At 44.0% G+C, this 16,384-nt stretch overlaps 1 pseudogene; it reads left to right on the top strand.

The window, feature by feature from the left end:
• The first annotated feature begins 200 nt into the window (after positions 1-200).
• LOC149874870 (uncharacterized) lies at positions 201-1,679 on the top strand (annotated as a pseudogene).
• Positions 1,680-16,384: the final 14,705 nt, after the last annotated feature.

Below are 16,384 nucleotides of genomic sequence, written 5' to 3'. Positions count from 1 at the left end.
GCACTAGATTGCGATCTAGCACCAGGGATTGGGAGGCAGCCCAGATGGGCTGAGTCCCCAACCCTGGCATGATCTAACACTGGGGATGGGAAGTCAGCCAAGCTGGGCTGACTTCCCATCTCCAGCAAAACATTGAAACAGCCTTTCTGTTTTGATGGAATGGAATGGAACAATTGTTTTGAATCAAAATGAAATTCGAAATGGAATTCTGTTCTGTGAAACCATCAAAACTCAAGGCAAATCAGAATGGTGCCATTTTGCACAATCCTAGCATTCTAGTCTTTGATAGATTTTTGGTGTTCATTCCTTCTGGTTGCAGTTGTTGTTTGTTTTCTCCTACTTATTTTCTGCAGGGTATATGATGCATTGGTTGTGATGTATAACATTTCTGAAAGTGCAGATTTCTGAAAGATCCAGAAATGGCGATAGTTCTTTTGTGGGGTTTAGTTATCATGGGAGTGGTGAAGATGTGTTAGCAGATTTTGCATTTCTTGTCCTGGCATGGTCTGGGTCCATTGGGTGTGGTTTGGGTCATAGGGAGTTTGCTTCTGATAATGAGGTCAGTGAGGTTTGGTGTTTTGTTTAAAGGCTAGGATGGGTGGTCCAGGAAAGATCTCTTTAAGATCTTGGGAGCCAGGAGCAGGGAGGAGAGGAGGGATTTAGGCACACATGTGTCCCGCACGCACATGTGCTCCCTTACCTGACCTGAAGAGGAGGCAGATGCAGCAGCAGCAGACCCAGCAATGGGGGCAGAAGCAGCTGAGCCCCCTAAGGTAAGTAGGCAGAGGGACCAAATGCAGCTGAGCTGGATCTGGAGGGGAAGCCCTGTGCCCAGATCCCTCTTAGCTGAGCCGGTAGGGAGCTGCACTCCTGAGCCATGCCGCGTGAACAGAGCGCACAAACATGCAGAGCGCCAGCATTTGCACCGGTGGGCAAGCAGGAAGGGCAAGGAGGGAGACTTCTCCTAGGGCAGGGCGAAGGCACCGCACTAAGCCATAAACAAGCAGCAACTCTTAAGATGGTGTCAACACGGAGTGCTGCCAGGGCTCCTGCCTGGGGGGCACAGCCTTCCCAGGGCTTGTCTGAGGCCTCCACCCAGACAGAGCCCATGGGGGGGGTTGGCATCTCCCCACCCCTGGCCTGTGGGAGTTGCCCAGCAAGGCCCGGTGGGGCAGGGATTGGGGACCCCCCACACCTGTCCTGCAGGCACCCACCTTAGGGCCCTGGAAGTGCAGGTGAGGGAACTCCAGGAGGAGGTTAGCAGGCTGAGGGGTATCAGGGAGGCGGAGAATGAAATTGACGACAATTTCCTTTCCCTGCAAGGCCATACACCCAAGGAAGAAGCACCTCGGGAAGTGCCCTCCACTGCAGAGTGGCAGACGGTCACCTCCAGAACCAGGGCTGCTCATAACACAGCAGTACCAGTTCCTCCAGTCCAGGTGGCGAACAGGTATGTGGCCCTGGCAACACTGGAGGAGAAGGAGGGAGAGGAGGCAACTGGAAAGGAGGCAACTCCACACTCTTCATGATCCAAGCAGGCCCAAGGAGCCAAGCAGTCCCAAAGGAAAAAGTGTTCAGTGATCATCATAGGTGACTCCATTCTGAGAGGTACAGAGGGCCCAATCTGTCACCAGGACCCCTCAACACGCGAGGTCTACTGGCAAAGATTCAGGACATGAAGGAGATGATCCAGGCCATGATCCAGTCCACCTATTACTGCCTGTCAAAGATCAAAGTCTTTGATTTCAGATGCCGATGGCAAAATATCAGAGACAAAAGGTCAGAGACAAACACAACAAACTCTGTGGTTGTAATTTATCCCTCTGTATTAACAGTGTTGCATATACACACCCCTATCTGTGCCTCATTTCAAATCGCTTGAGCTTTTCATACGAAATAGAGAAATTGACCTTGACGGCCCAGCACAAAAGATAAAGTACCTATAGTAACGAGATTAGCTGACTTTAGTAAAGTTGTAAAATTAAATATGCTATGCGCGCCATCCTGTGACCAAACAGAACCAGTACCACCCAAGTAAAAATAAACCCCCTTTTTTATGAAACTTAAGCAAACAAAGAAAGCACAAATGCCAACTCATTAATTATTTATGATGAGTGTATAATAATTGGTCACCTGTATCAAATAAAACTTTGAAAGAACTTCTGCCCAAAGCAGAGAGCAGAGAACTGTGTATACACTCAAGAAGAACAGATCGTGCATCTCTCCTCCTATGTTATCTTTCTAGCGTATCTTGTCTTACTGGTCTGTTTATCTCTTTATCTTTGACGTTATCTTTCTTATCAAGAGCTCTTAGTAATCTGCAGACTGCAATGGCTTATATGAATCGCTCAGAAGCAACTGTCTTACCCACCCTGTAAATGCTGTGTAACATGATATCTACATGCTGTAACTAAATCAATCAGCTCCTCTGCCTACACTCCAGCACATCAGAAGCGTAAGTAAAATGAATCTTTTGTGAAACCATCACGCTGTGTTTAAATCATCCTGACTCCTGCTCACCGTTATCACCCACCTGCCCGGTCATAAATCCCCCTCCTCACGCCAAGCTGGTCATGCCGACCCAGGCTCACAGGTCAAGGGTGCACCGGCATTATAGGGGTGTGACACTGCCCCATGGTCCTAATCCATGTGGGTACTAATGATGCAGCCAGGAGATGCCCTGATCACCTGATGGCGGACTACCACACTCTGGGGGACGTGCTGAAGGAAATAGACTCACAGGTGGTTTTCTTTTCTGTCCTACCAGTGAATGAATGTGGAAGATGGCATGTGACGTGCATCGCAGAGGCAAACTGGCAGCTTTGGGAATAGTGTCTCAAGGCGGGCTTTGGCTTCCTCGACAACAACCCGCACATCACGACAAGAGACATGCTGGGATGGGATGGGGTCCACCTTTCCCCTAATGATAAGCATTTGTTTTCTTCTAAGTTGGTGGATCTCTTCCAGCGGGCTTTAAACTAGGCTCATTGGGGAAAGGGAAGACAGGTGCTGAGGAAGCCTTGGACTGCCAAACCAAGCAACACCCACAAATACAGCCCAGCCTAGACTGATGAGCAGAACATATTCACAGGTAAACAACAGGGGCCAGGACAATGCTGAGATTAGGGGGCCAGTGCACACATCCCTCAGGAGGCCTCAAATGCCTCTGCACAAATGCTTGTAGTATGGGAAACAAGCAAGAGGCACTTACCCTCCTGGTAGCTGACACCAACCTAGACATAGTGGGGCTCACTAAAACATGGTGGGACCCAACACATGACTGGGAAGTGAATATCAAGGGCTATAAGCTGTACAGGAGGGATAGGACAGGGAGGAAAGGTGGGAGCATGGTGCTCTACATTAAGGAGGATTACACATCCCTGTCAATTAGCAAAGAATCAGAGGAAGGGCACTCTGAAGTGCTCTGGGTTAGAATACAGGGCAATTGAAGGGAAAGAGATTTAATAGTGGGGGTCTACTACAGACCACCCAACCAAGGGGAAGGGCTAGACCAGGAATTCTTAAGTCAGCTCACGGAGGTAGTTAGGTCAAAGGACATGGTCATCATGGGTGACCTGAACCTTCCAGACATCTGCCAGGTCTGACTGCTCACATAGGTTCCTATCCAGAATGCAGGACCTCCATCTAACCCACGAGGTGCACAGCCCCACCAGGGGAGATGCCTTGTTGGACCTGGTGCTGGCCACAGGCAACAACATGGTGAGGGGCTGCAGGTGCTCGACCACCTGGATGACAGCAATCATTGCCTGCTGGAATTCACCATCCAGCACAAGGTGGCAAAGGCCTGCAGCAAGGCAGCAGCCCCCGATTTCAGGAGGGCAGACTTCAATGAGCTAAGGAGAATAGTCAAGGAAGCACTGAGGTCCCAGAGGGGAGGGGAGCCAGGTGTTCAAGAATAGTGGTCGCTCCTTAAGGAGACGATCCTCCAAGCCCAAAGGGAGGTAATCCCAACATGGATCAAAGGGAGCAGGAGGGTGCAAAAGCCCTCATGGCTCACCAAAAGCATCCAGGAATGTCTCCTACCTAAAAGGGAGGTGTATACCCAATGGAATGGAGGGGCCATCAGCAGGAAGGATTATACTGCAGTTGCTCGGGGATGCAGGGGCAGTCAGGAAGGCCAAGGCAGAGATGGAACTGGGACTAGCTTCCCGGATCAAGGACAACAAGAAGTCCTTTTTAAATACATAGGGGGCAAAAAGAAGGTTCTGGGTAATGTGGACCCCCTGCAGGACATGCTAGGAAATTTGGTCATCACACCAGTAGACAAAGTTAACATATTTAATCATTTCTTTGCCTCCATTTTCCTGAGCAGGCACCAGAACAGCCACTCCCCCTCTGGGTCCCACTTACACTCCAGGGGAGGTGCACCTAAGCCAAGGGTTAGTGAGGAACTAGTTAGGGAACTTGTGGAGGAACTGGATGTATTCAAAATCAGCTGGTCTGGACTATCTCCACCCTAGAATATTGAGGGAATTATCTGCGGTCATTGCAGGACCCCTGGCATGGTTTTACAAGCACTCGTGGTGCTCTGGTATGGTGCCAGAGGACTGGAAGAGGGCCAGTGTGGTTCCCATCTACAAAAAGGGGAGGAAGAAGAACCTGGGACACTATAGGCCAGTTAATCTTACCTCTATCCTGGGCAAGCTTTTTGAGAAAATTATTTTGGCACTTGTTCACGAGATGCCATCAGGGGAGATTATGCTTAGGGGCAACCAACACAGGTTCATTAGATGCAGGCCCTGTCAAACCAACCTGGTGGCCTTCTACGACCAGGTCACCAAATTCTTACATGCAGGGGTAGCAGTGGATATAGTCTTCCTGGACTTTTGGAAGGCCTTCGACACTATCTCTCACCCTGTTCTCATTAAGAAACTGGGGGACTATGGTGTCAACACCTACACAGTCAAATGAGTTGCCAACTGGCAACACCCAGAGAGGGGTAGTGGTTGGGTCATTTTCGACCTGGAGGCATGTGGGCAGTGGGCTTCCTCACGGCTCGATCTTCGGGCCCGCACTGTTCAACATCTTCATCAGTGACTTGGACAAAGGGGTAAAAAGCACCCTGTTAAAATTTGGTGATGACACTAAGATGTGGGGGGATGTGAGCACGCTAGAAGAGAGGAATAGGCTGCAATCAGACCTAGATGGGTTACAGGGGTGGGCGGATGAGGATAGGATGGGATTCAACAATGACAAGTGCAAGGTGATGCAGCTGGGGAGGAAGAACCGGCACCATACCTACAGGCTGGGGAATGCCCTTCTCGTCAGTACAGAGTCAGAAAAGGATCTTGGAGTCATCACTGATGCCAAGATGAACATGGGCCAGCAGTGTAGGGATACAGTCAGGAAGGCCAACCACACTTTGTCATGCATCCACAGATGCATCTCAAGTATATCCAAGGAGGTGATCCTCTCCCTCTACGCAACACTGGTCAGGCCGCAGTTCGAGTAGTGTGTCCAGTTCTGGGCACTGCACTTGAAGAGGGATGTGGAAAATGGAGTGGGTCCAGAGGAGGGCCACTCGCATGATCAGGGGGCAGCAGGGCAGGCCCTATGAGAAGAGGCTATGGAACTTGAACCTGTTCAGCCTCCACAAGAGAAGGCTGAGGGGGGATCTAGTGGCCTGTTACAAACTAGTCAGAGGGGTCCAGCAGGCCCTGGGGGAATCCCTGTTCCCCCAAGCACTACCAGGAGTGACTAGAAATAACTGTCACAAGCTGGCAGAGGGCAGGTTTAGGCTAGATATCAGGAGGCTCTACTTCGCGGTCAGGACACCTAGGATCTGGAACCAACTTCCAAGAGAAGTTGTGCTGGCTTCTACCCTGGGGGTGTTTAAGAGGAGGTTAGATGAACACCTTGCTGAGGTTGTTTGACCCCAGTACTTTTTCCTGCCATGACAGGGGGTTGGACTTGATGATCTGCTCAGGTTCCTTCTAACCCTAGAAACTATGAAAGTATGTAAAGGTGGGTTGCAATTGTTTTAAGTTTTCCATGTAGATTTCAAGGAAGGGTAATATGTCAGAACTAATGGTGTGCAATTTGTGGGTATTTTCTTTTTGTACAGCAGCAAATATTCATGTGGTATCTTGGTGGCTTTTTCAAAAGTGAAATCTTTCTCTCTAGAAAAGAGTCCTTGTTGGCTGATGGTCTTTTGAAATTTGTGAGGTGGTGATCATGGGCATTCTCTTCTGCAAATGTTGTGGTGTCAGAGAACTTACCTATAAATTACAGCTTTCTTGGTTTGATTAGGGTGATTGCTCATTCTGTACAGAAATGTATGTTGGTCCATGGGTTTCCTATATATGGTAGCTTGAATTTTACCATCTTGCATATTTATCATGGTGTCCAAAAAGGAAATGCTGGTGTAAGAGTATGCAAATGATAGTCTCATGGAGGGGTAATGATTGTTGATTTTTTGATGGAAATCAATCAGAGACTGTAGGGTTAGGTCCAGAAGTTGAAGATGGCATCTATGTATCTTAGGTATAGTAAGAGTTTGATGGTGCAGTTCTTGAGGATTTCTTCTTCTAAGTGGGACTAGAGCATCATTAGTGGTGGTGAAGAAAAGGAGAATTGAACCATAGTCCACACTTCTTTCCCCTCCTGCCCTCCCCTTCCCACCCAAATAGTCATATACTATTCATCTGGAAAGAAGAGACAGGAAAACCAGACACGTTGACTCTACAGGAAAATGTAACGTGATCATACATATGTGAATTATGGAAGAATTCAAGACTTAAAATCTAATATAGACAAAGAGAAAGGATGGGGAAAACATTGTATTCAAAACTCTAAAATAATTAAATTAATATTTTTTGTATTACCTACATGTTCCTATGAACCTGGAACATTTTTCAGGACTACATTTGTTACTCCTAGAAATGTGAGTTTCTAATGAAAATACTGATAGACCTTTCCATGTAGTGACTATTCTCAACCAGGGTGCTACAGCACCCTGGGATGCATAGAAATTATTTAAGTGTGCACTGAGGTAACACTCAACATTAGCAATGTTAGTTGTTCAAACATGATTCCCAGGATAAACTCAGAGATTTCAAATAAGAATCCATAGTGTTAAAACATTTTGACCTGTTGTAGTCTTTCCAGGAAAATGTGCTCAAACACTGTGCCACAAATTAATAATTGTGCAGAAGACTCTAGTGTACTTTTTAAAGTTGGCTCCTTTGCCAGGCAGGAGTGGGAAATATATGTCTGGGAGGACAAGAACAAGTTGGAAAATGTATGGCTGAATAAGAAGGATGCTTCCTTAAAAAGAAGCAGACATCCCTTCCTCCCAGTGGGATCCTTTACTATCTCCATTCATTGACTATCAAATACAGGATGCAGTGTCTCACCTATAAAAGGAGTGTTGAAAAAGGACCTGGATAATGTGTTACAGTGGTGGCGGTGCTGTGCTGGCAATACAGAAATAGAACTCAGGTCTCCAGCTTTCCTAGCCAGTGCCATAGTCATTTTCCTATTTGAGCTAAAACATAGAAGGGTCATTCTTCTCACCATTTTTTCTGGGACTTGCACTCAGGCATATCCAGTAACACCTACTCAGTGCATAATCCTACTGAACATGCTTATTCTTCCTGCACACAATAAGCAAAGCCAGGTCCAAAATCAGCCAGGTAGATGGATAGAAAATTGCCATTGGGGGGGGTGGGGAATTACCAAAAGTGGGGGCAGGGAATCCATTCATTGTATACTTGTTCTGCCCATTGAAATATCCCTGTAGGGTGAAGTAGAATTCACTTGCAGAAGTGCATCAGCTGCATATCCTCCTTTGAGTATATGAGAACAGTGTACATAAAGAGGGTAAAAGTTCCCTGTTTCTGGTTTTATATTCAATACTTAACCAGCAAACCTGCATTAGATGTCTAGTGAGTGAAACTGAATTTACCTCTTGGGCTCCTAAGTGGCCAAGATCCATATTTTTTCATCTGAGACTTAGTCTGCAGTATGCTGGGTTAGACCACTGGCCAGCTATCTCACTAATCTATCTCTGACATTGCACAATGGATGCTATAGATAGGGAGAGCATAGAAGATCCCTTTTCTATGTCCTCCCTGGCATCCAACATTATTGATTTAGAGGTGCCAGAGGAAACACCTTCAACCATTTGTTCAATAATCATTAATAGAGTTATCATCCATGAATTTAACCAAGCCCTTTTGGAACTTAGCTATGCTATCTGCCTCTATCTGCCTCTATCATCTCCTGAATTCCACAGGTTAACTATGCATTACATAGTAAAAAAACTATTCTCTATTATTAGTTTTAAACCTGCCACTTACTAATTTAAGTAGGTGCCCCTTAGTTCCAGTATTTAGGGACCTGATGGACAATGGTTTTATTTATTTTCTCCACACCCTTCATGATTTTATAGACCTCTATCACATTTTCCCTCAGCTGTATCCTTTCCAAAATTTTAATCTCATCCTGGTATGGCAACCGCTCCCATTTTGAATGCCCTTCTTTGTACCTTTTCCAATTCTACTATAACCTTTCTGAGATCTGAAATAAGAATTGCACACAGTATTCAAGACTCAGGAATGACATGGATTTATATAATGGCAGAACAATATTCTCCATTTTGGTTTCTATTCCTTTCTTAAGGCTGCCCAACATGTTATTGCAGGGTTGTTGGTTGTAGCCATGATGGTCTACAGACATAGGCAGGCAAGGTTTTTTGGGTAGATGTGATATCTTTTACTAGACCAAATAAATAGTTGGGAAAAAGTTTATTTGCAGACTTATGGGCATGAAAGGTTTCAAAGAGCTTTTTTTCAACTATTTAGTTGATCTATTAAAAGATATTACATCTGCCCAAAGAACCTTGCCTACAACACTTTATTGGATTTTTTGGTATCCACTGTATATTGAGCTGACATTTTTAAAGAACTACCTACAATGGCTCCAAGGTTTCTCTTCTAGGTTGTAACAACTAATTCAAAACCCAGCATTTTGTACGTATAGTTAAGGTTATTTTCCCCCTATGCCATTACCTTGAACTTGTTAACGTTAGAGCTCATCTGTTTGGGGTTTTTTTGCTCTTTCCCTTAGCTTTGTGAGATCTTTCTGCAGGTCTTCTCTGTCAATTTGGGATTACTTATCCAGAGTAAATTGGTATCATCTGGAAAGCAGGAGATTTTAATGTGCACCCTCATTTCCAGGACATTGATAAAAAATGTTGAAGAAAATTGGGCCCAGCACAAATCCCTAAGGAACCCCACTTTTGACCTCCCACTATCATGAAAAGTGACCATTTAGCTTTCCCCTTTGCATCCTATCTTTGAACCAGCTCCCAATTAAATCCCATGACAATTCATTTTGTTTGTTTTTTAAAGCCCTATATCTTTGTTGAATGCTTTTTAAAATGCCTTATACATTTTATCAGCTGTATTTCCTCTTATCCACATCTTATCCATACCAAACTTCTGGTGAGAAATGTCTCCCCTGGAAAGGACACAAGAGTCCATCCAGAAACCCTGCAGAGCTCTTTGGTCCAGGGCTATACATTGACGCTCTTGAGGGTGTGTGCTTCTGCTATTCCATAACAATTGTGCTATTAGGAACCTCCCAAGGCTACCTGATCCCTTTCAAGGTGCATGTTAGATTAGGGACATGTTTCTGTGAAAAAGATTAACAGTCTTGGGACACACATACATACAAGGTGATTTTACATGTGACCATGCATCACCATAGTGGTGTGCTATGGTGACATAGCATTCACATGTCTACACATGAGCAGCAACTGCCTCATTGTAGTGACACACTCCCCTGTTATAGCACGCCACTATGGCAAAGTAGCTGCTAAAAATAACCGTGCGCCGTGTGTATAGCACAGTACGGACAGTTACTTACATTGTGCTTTAGTACTTTCCAATGGAAGTATGAAAGCATGGTGTGATAAAAATGTCATCATAGGGCAACATGTAGATGTGCCAACGTGCGCACGTGTGCGTACACACACACACACACACGCACACACACATTAACAGTTTGGGGATATATATTTACATACATTTTGTTAATATACATTATATGATATATATATCTTGGGACATACATACATACATATATGTGTGTATATATATACACACACGCATACATTCATACATACATATATTAACAGTCATATATCAAACAATACTATGTACACACAGATATACATACATATATTAACAGTCTTGGGACATCCTGGGACATGCATACATACATACATACACACACACACACTTAAATACACATACACACACACATATATTTAAATATGCATATATGTATGTATGTATGTATGTGCATATATATACATATCTACACACACACACACAAACACACACACATATTTCCCTGTGGCTAAATATATGTGCTTGCATGCAAGTACACATCTTTATTCAGGGGGAAGTTTCCCTTCTCCCAAGTTTGCATCTAACCACCACAGCATTGTCCCAGTCCCCACAATCACTCCTAATACACTCACATAAGATCTCAGTGCGCTTGCAGGAAAAGGGTCTAAAGAAGTATTGAGTGGATAGAAAAGATTACCACATTAGTGCTAATAAGTAACAATGCTTCATACCTTTGTGCAGAAGAAATCAATATGTACTACAGTTATCTGGAAACCAAGAATTATGTTGATCATATTTGAGGGAAATGTTGAAGTAATGTTTCAAGAGCAACCACATAAGGATTATCACTCTGGCGTTAAGCAATATAGAATGTTTCCAACGTGTTTGCAATTAGAATTGATTCCTCTGATGCATTTTTACCTCTTTATCTTGCTGTACATTCTTGTTATACCTCATGGACTGCAATGTTAGCAAAAGTCGCATGAGAAAATATTCCCACAACTTATTTTAATAATTGCTGCCATTTGCAGGTTTCTTTTTCTAATGGCAGAACTGTCTTTCATCTTGCACCAGTTCCTGGTTTGTTTCATCCTGTGATTCAGAGAACAAGAACAATTATGGGAGAATTGCTGCCTATAGACTGGACTGTTTTTAAAGAATACTAAGGAAAATCAAGCAAATTAAAATATTCTTGTTTTCATTATTAATTTTCTTGCTTAAAGGTTCATTTCATGAATGTCAGCCTCAACATCTGAGACTATCTCACTCCTGAAATTGAAAACAGCCAGAAAACCACTTTTAATGTAGATGTTAGATTGTTTTTTTTTCTTTGAACATCTTTAAATAAACTGTTGAGAACAAGTTTGTAATAAGCTTTGCTATCAGAGGACTAGCAATACTAAATTAGTTTTAAAAAAACAGATATGGATTTTTTTATTATATTATATTATAATTTTCAGGACCCTGTTTATCCCATCAGAGGCATATATGCTATTTCCATTTATTTTAATGGGATTTGCAAGCATATAACTCAGACACTGATGACTACTTCAGAAAGTAATCAGTATTTATTATTATTGTTAGATTTTCATTTAATTTTAAAAAATAGTGGCCATGAAAACTGCTAAATTAATCAGGGTGACAGGGCACCTTTGGTGCCTGCCACTTTAAGGGTTTGAGCCAGCTCCAGATCAGCCGGCGGGTGGAAGCAGACCGAATCAGAGGGTCACATGGCACCCAGGAGGCTACCTGATAGCTGTAGGGCTAGGCTGTCAGGGTACAAGACAGGCCCTGAGAGCAGAGCTGAGCAGTTGCAACTGGGGAACTGAAGGGTGAATATCTCCTGGCCAGAGTGCTGCTACTCCCAGAACACCTGGAAGTCAAGGGTAGGAACTATGGGGATGGAGGAGGTTCCTGATCCTGGGGAATGACCTAAAACTACACCTTGATGGGGTTCAGTGGTGTGGTGGGGCTGCCTGTGGTGGGGCAGTCTCTAGGGAATGCCACACCTGTGCCTCCCTAGTGAAACGCGAGGATGGGGTTCTGGAAAGTCTCAGTACCCACTGCCTTGTGGGTGAGAAATGTGCCAAAGCATTTCTCCACAGCTGGATTGCTCCCATGCTTGGGAGGAGGTGAGCTGCCAGTGCCCTTCCAGCCTTCCCAGACGGGAGTGATTCCAGTTTGGAATAGGCACGGGGAGGAGGGGATAGGGTATTGACAGACTAGGACATCTGTGTACTTCCTTTTTCAGGAAGATTTCTACCTCTGTAAATTTCCCAGAAACTTGCAAAAGTAGAAATAAATGTCTGTCCATAATCTAAGATGATAGCTTTCTGGGCAGTAATATCGGACCTTATTATGAAGGCTACAGAACAACTGAATCTGAATAGAGAGGAATTGGGAGTAAGGCCTGGAGACATATAACCTTTATATTTGCTTCTGAGTCTGAATATGCTCCAGGAAGCCAAAAATTTCTGTAGGAGGTTCCTGGATCAGACACTATCTTATTTGCTTGTTCCAATGGAGATCAGCAAAAGACCCTGAAAATAGGGGGGAAACCAAGCCCTCCAGTAAACCACTGAGCATGAACCTATTAGTTTCAGTCATAGAGAAAGGAAGGTAAAACATCATGTGGTCTGTCCCTTCCCTCTGCTGTTACAAGAATTTGAAAGAAACATTGAGGAAAGCCCTGCTAAGGATAGCAAGTCAACCACATTGATAAAGTCTGTTAACCACTGGAGACATTATTTTTTTCCCACATGGAAAAAAATCCTGTAGAAACAGATTTTGAAAGTTACAAAGGTCAGTTAGATAGTTTATTTTCACTGACTTTCAATTGTCTCTATAAACATATGGACATTTATAAATCAGAGCATGCTACATTAACCACTGGAACAATGTACTAAGGGTTATGGTCAATTCTCCATCATCTGAAATTTTTAAATCAAGATTAGTATTCCCCCAGCTTTCCCCACTAGCAGCTATGCTCTAGTTCAAATGCAACGTTGGGGCTTGAAGTAGGAATTATTTCATGGAAATAGCCTGTCCTAAATAGGAGGTTAGACTAAATAATCATAACTTCTGCTTAAAATATATTCATATGCATGTTAAAACATCCTACAGAAACTCCAGAGACTATTATTTGTGACTACTTAATTATCAATGCCTACTTAAAATAGTTAAATATCTAACTAAACATTCCAATGTTTAGGTTAAATAATGCATATTGACTAGTCGAGCACGTATATTATCAATTAGAAACTTAAGTGACTCTTATAGAAAATATTAGTACCAGGCTCATTTGAATAATTACTAAAGAAAATAAATTGTATAAGTTAAACCCCCACCCCAACAAACAGAAACACCATATTGTTAAATAACTTTACAAAAAAAATCTAATTTCAGTTGATAAACTGAGAGCTGTGTAATTGAAATGCAAATACTTGGTACACTTGAGAAAGAAAGGCCTTGCTAGCTTTGCATATGATACTTCTTCCAAAATATACTTTACTTTGGACATGTTCCAGAAACAGGATCAACACTAGACAGTAGGCAATTAAAATATTATACAATATTATAATTAAAAACAAAACAAAACATGACAAACGATTTACTGCAGGATTACTTATAATTGTTATAAGGAAAATGAAGAAAAATAGATTAGGATTATTAGGCATAAGATCATTTAACAATCAGACCTGTCTTTCATATTTGACTTAATTGTGCAGGAGTGTATTAAGAATAAGTCAGTGTTTGTGTTCATAGCATGATCTGGCCCTTCTGGTCTCAGTGGGAATTTTAGTCAGTTAAGGACCACAGTATTTGTTTCAGTGCTTCCATAATATATTTAAAAAATATGATCCTATCCACAGTTCCATGCTAACATTTTGAATCAAATGTCTAACTGTTGATTGGGCAATGGTGTAGCCTCCAGGTCTTGACCTGTTGCTCATGTGCAGCTCTCGCTCGGGTAATTGATGTTATATGCCTTGTGGTTTTGCACCTCTGCCTCAGCTGATGTCTTCCACCCGAGTCTTCAACCCCGTGCTCACTTGCCATGACTTGTTGGACCTCAGTGTCTGGGGACGTTCAACGGGCATGCTCATAGACCTGTGGTTCGTCCCAGCGGTTACTCATGGGGCTCCACCACCCCTACACCCCGGCCTCATGCCTGCTGTGGAGCAATGTCCAAAATGGTCAACGCTTTACTCCTTGGGGCCCTCAAGACAGGGCTACCCCAGGGCTCCAACACTATCTACCTCCCCACTAAACTAAAGAAAAATGCTCCATCACAACATCTAGGCTCCCTGTCCCCTTAGCTTCCCTTCTACCCCTCCCAGGGTTCAAAGGGGACACTGCCTGCCTTATTCCTTCGGCAGTCAGGTTACCTGCCTACTCCAGGGCACCTCCGGGTCCAGCAGTGATATTCACTTTGACAACAACCCTTCCAGGGCTTCCCCGTGGTCCTCCTCTCCCGGGGTGGACTTCTTCCAGGGTCCCAACATCTCCACACTCCCACCTGCAGTCTTGCTCCGTCTTCCCGGAACGTCCCAACGCCGCCTTCAAAAGGTGTTCCTGGCGTCCCTCCGTCGATCCATCTGTGGTGCCATCAAAATGATCCTCCTCTTCCTCCTTGCCTTTCTCCCAGCCACTCCTGCTCTTCTGGTCCCATGGTCCGAATTGCCTTGGCTGTGGGGTTACACGCAGCTCTGTTCCCTGACTCCCCGCCAGCTCCAGAGTGTGCACTATCATTTTTAACTTTGCCGGCTGGTGTTTGGTGCTGACATCACTGGCTGGCCGCAGCTACGTTAACAGGTGTCTGACGAGCCATGCGGGCTCTGCCTTCCGCCCCTCATGTGCTGCATCCCAAGCTGCTGGTGAGTATTCATTCTTACAGTGTGTCCCGGGACAAATGAAAATACTGTATTTTCTATCATATACACTCCACCTTTTTCCCAAAACCATCTGGTAAAAATTGGGCTTATGCATTATGAGAGGAAAAGGCTGGACTGGACATTTGGCAGCAAGGTGTGATGAGTGGTGGGCAGGGATATAGGAAATGGTGGCAACAGCATTAATTAACGTGTCTTTTAGAGCCATGGCAATTAAGACTTCCACCACTGCACCCACACCATAAATGTCTAGAGCTGTGGAGAGCCCCCCACCACAACAACACAGCAGATTAAGCCTGCATGTGGAATGGGCCTGTGGCTGGACCCCACACACTGGTTTCAGTGCCATGTGCTAGCTTGGACTGAGTGCACTGAGTACAGGACTAGGAGCTGGCTCTGGGGCTGCGTGCCGGGTTGCACACAGCATGAGCCTCCAGAACCAAGATACAGGGTGGGACCTAGCATGTGGGCCCCGGTGCTGACTGGCATCAAGCTAGTCCCCATGGCTCTGGCATCAGGGACACAGCAGCCATATCAGGCCCTGAAATATTGCCCCAAAGCTCCCAACTTCATGGTCCAACCCCTAGCTCCCAAGACCCCAGCCCTAGAACGTGGCTCCCAGTTCCCAGTCCCAAAACGCCCAGGACATGGCTCTTGACTGCCAAAACCAGAGCTTCCGCATGTGGTGCCCCAGCCCCAGTACATTGTCTCCAGTCCTGGCATGCAGCCCCAATCTCCAAAGGCCCCAGAACTCAGATACTTACTGCCCTCCAAGGTAAAATCAGTTTTTGTTTGAGGCCTTTGCCTGGGGACAAAAATTTTGTGTGTGTTATTCAGGGCTGGGCCACATGAGAAAAATGCAGGTGCTTTATTATGACCAGGGATCCTGGATGTCTCTGATTTAAAGGAAAAAAAATCCCCAATTTTCAGATTTTAAAAAAGTAACCCAAAATCCACATTTATCTGTGATCAAAATGAAATATCATTTCTGTATATAGAGAGAGTGATATTTCATTTTAATCACAGGAAAATATGGATTTTGGGTTACTTTTTTAAATCTGAAATTGAGGATTTTTTTTTTAACAGAGAAAACCAGGATGCCTGATTATGACTGTCAATGCAGTTCAGCAGTACATACAATCGGTAACATTCATACAGGTAACCTTGAAAATCTTCAGCTGGCAATTTGTGTTTCTCTCTCTCTCTCTCTCTCTCTCTCTGTTTCTCTCTCTTCCAAGGTCTTGAGGACAGCATATCTATCTCAATTACCGTTCATAAATAAATAGATAAAAAATAGAAACATTACTAAAATTTGACTGTGGATCCTTGAAAAAAGAAGCACCTTAACAACTACTTTTTATCAGGATTGATATTGGGCCATGCTTTGGAACAATAACTGACTTAATCATTCTGGAAAAATATTTCTTATTTCCTTTGTAGACAAGTTTATAATGAAATCAATTGGAGAGAAATTTATCTTTTTAAAAGTATGTGTGGTATAGAACTTTGCATAAAAGGATGCAAATAAAATAAAATAGGCTATGGGAATTTAGTATCTTTTATGTAGAATTTTTTGGATAAAAGAGAATGAAAATTCAAAATGCATACTTTGGT

This window comes from Crocodylus siamensis, chromosome 1 (genome assembly GCF_052110815.1).
Source record: "Crocodylus siamensis isolate JL-2025a chromosome 1, ASM5211081v1, whole genome shotgun sequence".
NCBI lineage: Eukaryota > Metazoa > Chordata > Crocodylia > Crocodylidae > Crocodylus > Crocodylus siamensis.
Note: the sequence above shows the minus strand (reverse complement) of the source record. Positions and strands in the feature narration are given on the sequence as shown.